General features: G+C 37.8%; 1 non-coding gene across 1 annotated transcript; it reads right to left on the bottom strand.

Annotated features, from left to right (window-relative positions):
- Window positions 1-436: 436 nt before the first annotated feature.
- On the bottom strand, window positions 437-545 carry LOC112026375 (small nucleolar RNA R71). The gene has a single exon (XR_002884357.1). It is a non-coding gene; the product is annotated as a small nucleolar RNA R71 (small nucleolar RNA).
- Window positions 546-7,164: the final 6,619 nt, after the last annotated feature.

Here is a 7,164-nt window from a genome sequence, read left to right as displayed (position 1 = left end):
AGAACTTGGATACGTGATAAAGAAAATCGTCTTGTTAGTTTTGATTATTCATCTAGAATGGGAGAAATAGGACATGATTCAAAAACCCTTAGGGAGTTGTTCTCACCCATAACCACCAACCCTCCATCTTGCATAGTATTGCCTGCAACCACTGCTGCATATTTTGAGTTGAAACCACAGATAATCCATCTTCTTCCTACTTTTCATGGATTGGATATAGAAGACCCTTATATGCACGTAAAGGATTTTCTTGAGATTTGTGCTACTTGTAAGTTCCAGAATTTCTCTGATGACTCTGTTCGCTTGCGTTTATTCCCTTTTTCCTTGAAGGATAAGGCAAAAACATAGCTTAATTCTTTGTCACCTAGATCTATCACTTCATGGGAATTGTTGGTCACAAAATTTCTCTCTAAATTTTTTCCAATGGCCAAGACCAATGCTTTGAGGAGAGAAATTGCATATTTTTATCAGGATGAACAAGAGAAATTTTATGAGAGTTGGGAGAGATTTAAGGACTTGATCTTAAAGTGTCCTCATCATGGTTTTGAAACATGGAGACTAGTACAATATTTTTATAATGGTTTGACTCAGACAAATCGTAACATGATTGAGTCCATGAATGGTGGTGGATTTTTGAGTCTTGTAGATGATGAGGCATACAAATTTCTTGAGAATTTTTCTGAAAGTTCACAACAATGGGATTTTTCCAATCGTAAAGAGAGATCCGCCCCTGCAATTAAGAAAGGAGGATTGTATGAAGTCAGTGAAGATTTAGACATAAAAGCTAGGTTGGACAATCTCACTCGTAAGGTTGAGGCTTTAGCTTTAGGTAGAGGGATGAATTCTGTCAATCAAGTTCAAAGTGAAACATGCTCTATTTGTGCAAGTCCTATGCATACAACACAAATGTGTCCTTCCGCAGTTAGGTATCCTGATTTTTATACTGAGCAAGCAAATGCACTGAATAATTATGGAAAACCATTTGCTAGTCCATTTTCAGAGACATACAATCCAAATTGGAGGAACCATCCTAATTTCTCATGGAGGCAAAATCAGCCTTCCACAAATGTAGGTGGACAACAAGTGCATCAACAAAGTCAATTTCGTCCACCTACTCAAGCATATCCTCCCATTCCTCAATCAACACCTCAGTTTGTGGCACCACCAAGACAACAACCATCTTTGGAGGAGTCTCTCAAAAGTTTCATGCAATCAACTAGCCAAGCCATTCAAGAGATGAAAAGTTCCACCCATTTGAATACTCAAGCTATTTCAAAGTTGGAAAATCAAGTTGGCCAGTTAGCAACCCAAGTTGGAGAGAGGGAAAAAGGAAAGTTTCCTAGTCAACCCATACCTAACCCAAAAGGACAGTATGCCATCAATGGTTCTTCTAGTTCTACTCATGGACAAGAACATGTTCAATCTATTACTACCCTTAGGTCTGGTAAGCAAGTTGATAATCAAGTGAAAATGCCAGAAGTGGAGGATGATGAAAATTTTGTGTTAAAGGAAAAAGGAACTCATAGTTCACATGATGATCATGGAGAAAAGGAGAACAACCCACCCTCCATTCCAATTCAAGATCTTAGTTCTCCCCTTGATAAGAGGTTTGTTCCTAAAGCTCCATTTCCTCAAAGGTTAATCAATCCTCAAAAAAGTGCACAATTTGGAGACATTTTAGAGGTTTTTAAGCAAGTGCAAATAAACATTCCATTTCTTGATGCAATTCAACAAGTTCCTGCTTATGCCAAGTTTCTAAAAGATCTTGTGACAATGAAGAGAAAGACAAATGTCCCTAAAAAGGCATTTTTGACAGAGCAAGTCAGTTCAATCATTCAGAATAAATATCCAGTGAAATGTAAGGACCCTGGATCTCCAACAATTTCATGCAAGATTGGGGATCATCTCATTGAGCGAGCTTTGCTAGATTTGGGGGCAAGTGTGAACCTAATGCCATATTCAGTATACTTACAGCTAGGTTTGGGGGAGTTGAAACCCACAACCATGACACTTCAATTAGCTGATAGGTCTGTGAAAATCCCTAGAGGTATTGTTGAGGATGTGCTAATTAAGGTGGATGCATTCTATTTTCCTGTTGATTTTGTTGTGTTAGACACTGAGCCTGCTCTAAATGCTAGTACACAAGTCCATGTCATTTTGGGTCGCCCTTTCTTAGCCACATCCAATGCTTTGATCAATTGTCGGAGTGGTGTGATGAAGATTTCTTTTGGGAATATGACTGTTGAGCTTAATATCTTTGACATAAGTAAGCAAGTACTAGACAATGAGGATATATGTGAGGTTAACATGATTGGGAGCCTAGTCCATGATACTTTCCTACAATCAAGTTGTGAGAAGCCCCTAAAGGCTTGCTTAACCCGTGTTGATTGCAATTTGAATACTGAAAAATCAATTGACAAGGTCAATGCATTGTTGGATTCTGTTCCTCTCTTAAGTATTGATAGTTGGCAGCCAAAAGTGGTCCATTTTCCACTTTCTTCATCCCCATTCCTATCTATTGTAGAACCACCACAGTTGGATGACTTTTGGGTACACCAATTGATAAGTATACTTCAAGAGCATAAGGAAGCTATAGGTTGGAAAATTGCTGATATTAAGGGTATTAGTGCTTCTATGGTTGTGCAAAGAATTCACTTGGAAGACACTGCAAAAGCCTCTCAACATATTTTTGACCCAGGTAAGTTACAATATCATTGGACTAATCCATTCATAATATGCATTATTTATCTCCATGGTGTTGTTGAGGTTTGGATGGTCCTGTTTATCAGGATTGATCTCCAGTTGTGTTAAATCTTTTTGCAAACAAAAAAAAAAAAAAAAAAAAAAAATCTTGTTTATTTTCTACTTCTAGATTAGACTTTGTGTTTATTTTCTTGTTTAGTTTTATTTTCTTTTATTCTAGCTGATATTTGACAGAAATTGAAATTTAGAACAATCAGCTTGATCAAGGTACGTCTCCTTCTTCTCCTTACCTTACTTGTTTCTACTTGGTTCTCATGTTGCATATTACTATTTTGCTCTCTTTTCATTCAAGACATATATTTGAGAGTATCATTTTTAACATTGAGGACAATGTTTGGTTTAGGTTTGGGGGGGATGCATATAGATTTCTATCTTATTGTTTTGTTTTTGTTTTGTTGTGTTAAAAAAAAAAAAAAAAAATCTTTTGCCTAGCTTGAGGTTTATGTTTTGAGTTTGTTATACTACTCTTGCTTAAAGAATTTCATCGCTTTCATGCTCAATTCATTGCACATGCACGTAGCCACTCAGACATAACTTCTTGTTGAAGGATAAAAATGATTGGAAAATCTTGATGATAACAATGTGGAGACTATAACCCATGTGAGTTTTGAGCCAATCATTATGTTCGGAGAGTTATTTATTGTTTCTAATCTTAATGTTCATTTGGAAGTGCGTAACATATTTCCCTTGTTGTAGTCTCATTGTTCTTTCTTTTGGCCAAGAAAAAAAAAATCTGATTTTATGCCACACTTGAATTTTTTGAAGTCATTGATGTTGAATGAACTATACTAGTCTTTGAGAGAAGAGATTAGGCCATTTTTGTCTACTTTGAGCCATATATGTGTTTGTTTGTTTGTTTTTTTTTTTTTTTTTTGATACATTATCGCTAGTCACCCCGTCGAGCCTTTTAATTAGCCTTTCTTTCTTAAAACCCTTATCCATAGAGTTTCAAGATGGAATTTGATCAGTTTGTTTCAATGTGGTGGTTTATGTGAGAATTCAAAGAAGAAAGAAAAAAAAAATTGAAAAAAAGAGAAAAAAAAAAAGAAATGAAAAAAGAAAAGTGTCAAAAAGAAGAAAATAAAAAGGGTTCTCATCAAATTTTGAGAAGTGAAATGGAAGGAAGGATTATTGCTTTGAAGAAGAAGAGTTGAAAAAAAAAATGTTGTATGGAAATTCCAAAAAGAGTTGACATTCAAACAAATCTTGAAAACACTTCTTATTATTTACCTTCACCCATTTTTATTTCATTCCCTTTGCTTTTACCCTACATTACGTCCTAATAAAGTTCTTATTTGATTTTGAAGATTGTGTAGTTCAGATATTGATATGACTGAATAAAAAGTATGGTATAAATTCTTTTTGGCATCTTTTCATGAGACTACTTGTTTTTTCTTGGTTAAGCGTTTTTCAGGTGATTTATATGTGAGGTGTTTGATTTTACTTACATTATTCTGCTCACATTTATTGTTGAGAGTGTTACACCCCATTTCAGAGTGATTTCATTTGTTAAATGATAACACCAGAAAGATTTGAGTTGAAGCATACTTTCAAATAGAGATTCGAGTCAAGTTTATTTTAAAACTAAGAGTATGTTTGGGTTGGCTACCACTTTTCACTCACATTGAGTTTTGATGGCATGAGAAATTTCTTTAGCATTTGTAGTGTTTTTGAACTTGAACTAATCCTCTCTGCAAAAGGCAACTGGAAAAAAAAAAAAAAAGTTTGTTTGATTCTCTTTGTTTTGTTTTTATTTATTTATTTTTTTTAGCATTCATTCTCAGAATTTTGTGGGTATATTCCTTGCAAACCCTCACGAGACTACAACTCGTCCACTAGTGTAAGCTAGGGGTTTAAAGGCTTGTTGCATACGCTAAATGCAATCGAAAATTCCAGCGAAAGTGGATTAGTTAGGATTTCCTTTTTCTTTGTTTTTAATTTCTTTGTTTTGTTTTACTCTTTATTTGTTTTGCTCGAGGACTAGCAAAATGTAGGTTTGAGAGTATTTGATGTGCATGAAATATATACAATAAAATACTCACATATTTACATATTTAGCTTTACTTTTATATTATTTTGTGACTGATTATGTAATATCTTTGTGTTGCAAGTAACAAGGGCTTTACATGCAAAGTGGGGCAAGGCCAATTGAATCAAACCAACTTACATCTAGTTAGGCATGAATTCAAGAGAAGATCAACCCAATTAAATTTAAGTCCAATTGGAGTAAGGAATCAAAGGAAATTTGCACCAAATTCAAGTCCAATTTGGATTAGGATTCCAGCTTGCACATCAGTTAGTATTTTTGGCATAATTTTCGGCTCAGATGTCCAATCGAGATGATTCAAGTTGAGCTGGAAAGTTAACTTAAAGGGCTACAACTTTGTAGTTTACTAGGAGCCGAAATTCTTAAATGGGCCAAATTGGTCGGTTAAGTGAAGCCTAAAAATTGTAATAGGATTCCTTAACCTATTTAAAGGCTCTTTAGGGCAAAATTCAGGAAGGCTAGTGCTAGGGCTGTGATGCAAAACAGAAAATTGGAGCAAGAGGCCAGCGGATTATTTGCTTACCATTAGGCAAGGAGAAAAAGAAACCCTGCGGTCGTACGTTAAGCGCTTCACTAGGGAAACCCTAGAGGTGGACGAAGCAGACGATAAGGTGCAGCTGACGACTTTCAAAGTGGGTCTAAAGTCCAGGGATCTCGTGGCTTCACTCACAAAGAACCCTCCAAAAACGATGGCAGAAATGCTCATAAAAGCACAGAAGTACATGAATGCTGAAGACGCATTAGCAGCCATAAAAGATACAGAAAAGCCAGGAGACAGAGGAAGGAAGGATGACGAATGTAGGGGACAAAAAAAGGAGCGCCCAGATCGTCGGACTAATGACAGTAATAGAAGGAGAGACGATAAAAATCCAAGAACGGTAAAACTTACTCCTCTTGTTATGCCTGTTGACAAAATCTTAACGCATATTAAGAACGAACACTACCTTAAATGGCCGCGGCCATTGCATTCGTCTCCTAATGTTCGCGATAAGAATAAGTATTGCCGATTTCACAAGGATCATGGCCACTATACAGAAGACTGTCGGGACTTGAAGGAACAGATAGAGGAGTTGATACGGAAAGGGAAATTACAGAAGTTTGTGAAGAAAAGAGAATACAGTAAATTTCAAGATGGAAAAAAGAACCAGCACGAGTCCTCGTCCAGGGACGGTAGCCGCCAATCCCAACCACCTCAGAACGTGATCGGGGAGATATAGACGATCACGAGGGGACCCACAACCGGGGGGTCGTTCAAGTCCCTTAAGAAAGCCCATCAAAGGCAAGTGAATAGTGTCTACATGATACCTCCATCCAAGCTGCGACGGACGGATCAAGATTTGTCTTTCAATGAAGCAGATGCCAGAGGAGTGAAGCAGCCCCATAATGACCCGTTAGTCATAATGCTGACAATAGAAGGGTTCAACACCAAAAGGATCCTCGTAGACAACGGTAGCTCAGCAGATATCATCTACTTCCCAACATTTCAACAGCTCAAGTTAGATCCAAAGAAACTGCGTCCCTTTGACACCCTGCTCGTCAGTTTCAGTGGAGACAGAGTATATCCCAAGGGCATAGTGTCGTTGACAGTAACGGTGGGAAACTACCCGAAGCAATTGACTTGCCAGATAGACTTTTTAGTGGTAGACTGCCCCTCATCTTACAATGTGATCATTGGAAGACCCACGCTCAACAAATGGAAGGCAGCCACATCCGCCTACTGCTTGAAGGTAAAGTTCCCAACAGACAACGGGGTTGGAGAAGTAAAAGGCGATCAGGTCTTAGCCAAAGAATGCTACCAGGCCATCTTGGCCACAAAAGAAAACCATACTTGGACGATTGAAGAGAAAGAAGAAGACAAAATAGAAGCTTTAGAAACAGTGAAGTTGGACGAAAAAGAAGACACCAAGACAATGAGGATAGGGACGACGCTAAGCCCTGAGATGAAGTCAAGGCTAGTTCAATTCCTAAAAGAGAATCAAGATATCTTCGCATGGAGTCATGAGGACATGCCTGGTATATCCACAGAAATCATCCAGCACAAGCTAGATGTGAATCCAGAGAAGAAGCCTGTCTAGCAGAAGAGAAGGGTATTTGCTCCAGAACGAGATCAGGTAGTCACAGACGAGGTAAATAAACTGCTGAAGGCGGGATTCATCCAAGAGGTCTACTATCCTGATTGGCTTGCAAACGTCGTCCTCGTTAAAAAGGCGAATGGGAAGTGGAGAATGTGTGTGGACTTCACGGACTTGAATAAAGCGTGCCCAAAGGATAGTTTCCCCCTACCAAGGATTGACCAGCTTGTGGACTCTACTGCCGGACATAAGTTGTTGACATTTATAGACGCCTTCTCGGGA

This window comes from Quercus suber, unplaced genomic scaffold (assembly GCF_002906115.3).
Source record: "Quercus suber isolate HL8 unplaced genomic scaffold, Cork oak 2.0 scaffold_834, whole genome shotgun sequence".
Taxonomy (NCBI): Eukaryota; Viridiplantae; Streptophyta; class Magnoliopsida; order Fagales; family Fagaceae; genus Quercus; species Quercus suber.
Note: the sequence above shows the minus strand (reverse complement) of the source record. Positions and strands in the feature narration are given on the sequence as shown.